This window comes from Lupinus angustifolius, chromosome LG04, assembly GCF_001865875.1.
Source record: "Lupinus angustifolius cultivar Tanjil chromosome LG04, LupAngTanjil_v1.0, whole genome shotgun sequence".
NCBI lineage: Eukaryota > Viridiplantae > Streptophyta > Magnoliopsida > Fabales > Fabaceae > Lupinus > Lupinus angustifolius.
The window spans coordinates 23,818,363-23,820,602 of NC_032012.1; positions in this window are offsets into that span (position 1 = coordinate 23,818,363).

The following is a 2,240-nucleotide window of genomic DNA, read 5'->3' on the forward strand; positions in this document are numbered from 1 at the left end:
AACTATCACTCTCTAATACAATATAATTTGTAATTTCACTTCAATATACAAACCCTTCGACGCTATCAAAAATAATATCACCCTAGTTTATAGTAATGGTAATATGTGCTCTATATGTCAAAATATAACCATCATTTTAATATATGTTCATTATTATTTACTTTTTGTATGAAAATCCTTTGTATAACACTTTCATTGTGAACTATTATGTTAAATCCGATTGTGTGTGGTTCTCTATGCTAAACAATTACATTGTCTTTTAGTTTTGTTGTATTTTCTTTATTATGTTTTTGATGTGAAAGTTAAATCTACTTAAATGCACAATTAAAAGAGAAAATTTGAGATCTATATCAATGCTAAAAAATTATATGACTTGTTATCATATTATATAAATGAAAAATATATAATATGATACACAAGCCATATAAATTTTTGAGCTTTGATGAACGGACTCGACTGGACCCACCCATTTTAACAGCTCTAGTGCAATTCCCTACCATATAAGATAGGATTATCTTAGATGTGATATACATATTATTTATTATCTTATAAATCTTTAAATTAACCATAATACCCCTTGTTTATTTTTTTTTTACGTTTATACAAAAACGACCAAAATATATCAGGCAAATTTTTTTTATTTTTTACAAACTATAAAAATTACTGTAAATATGTTCACTGTTTTTTGTTATATATAAAAATGAGCCAAAAAAATTTATATTCACATAATTAATTATTATATGAAATTATTGTAATAGTCCATAAATATAAAATTTATTGTAATTGTTCGTAAATATTAAAACTCTTAGACTATAAAGTATGTGTTGGACCAGACTACGACTAGGGAGCCTCCAACCACTGGGGAGTTCTATTGTTACATGTGTATGAGAAGAGTGAAGAGTTACAAGTGAGACACAACGTCTTGAACCAAAACCTTAAGGCATTAGTTCCATGTGTCTTTCCTACTTATAAACTCTTTCACTCCTCCACGCATATCCAATATGGGACTTCACACTTGAATAAACCCAACAATCTCTCCCTCAAGTGTGAGTACCACACACTTTCCGGTCCGCTCCCCTTAAGTCCCACCATGTCTCATGTAACACTATGTTTTTCAGAGCATTTTTAATTAAGTAATTAGTATTAATGGATTAATTATAGAAATTAATCAATAATTTTTTAGGCTAAATCTCAGTTGAGTTTTAGTCTTGTATTATGATTTTCTTTATTGCCCTATTTTTTCATAATTTTTGGAGAATAAAAGTTTGTGAGACGATTTCGGGTCATTTTATCGAGTTTTCGCCCCGTTTTTGAGTTCAATAACTCGGAGTCGATTTTTGATTTCACCGTTGGCTTCGAAATATTATTTCTAGTCAAAATAGACACCAAGTTTGTCCGTAAATCATCTCTAGATATTTTTCACCTCGAAATTCAAGTTTTGATGTTTCAGACAAATGTCCTAAATCGGGAGATTGTATATTTCCGGACGAAATTATCCAAAAAATTTCGGACACGATGTTTATTGGAAAATTATATCATATCAATAAAGTTGGAAATCATCATTTCATGAGTCACTTACTTGTTACACAAATAATACAAAAGCTTCTGAAAACCCCTAAATCATTCAACAAATCCTCTCACTCCACCAACATTAGACACATCACCTATGCTAATCTAAATCTACTTACTTTGCATTAAATTTTCTGATTTGATGAGGGTGAGGCTCTCCTATAAATACCTCACATCATTCTCTCATTTTTACATTAAATTCCCTATACAAACTAAGGTAGTCTTTTATTTTCTTTTCTTCATCTTCTTCTCATACTTCATAGAAAGTTATGAGCTTTTATTATATTATTCATAAACTAGAGTTTATATTTGTTCTTAAAGTATTTTACGAAGGCATAACTAAAGGGGATGATAATAAAATCATATGAACCTTTATGTAGTTTTTTACTTTTGTAAATCTTGAAATTTCTTCTTTGTTCTTAAATGAAAAAATTATATCTTTGGACAAGGTTAAATGAGTTATTTGTTTGAAAATATTAGAAATTATTGTTAGTATTTGAATATGTTTAAAGGTGATGATTTTAACATCAAAAGAACATTTAATGTGTTTAGGAAAAAGTTTGTATTTTATTCTTGAAAGTTTATGATGTTGATGAGTTGTTGTTGAAAATGTTTCATTTTTAGAAAGTATTATGTTTTAAAAGTGGTTTAGCATATTTTACTCTTTGATT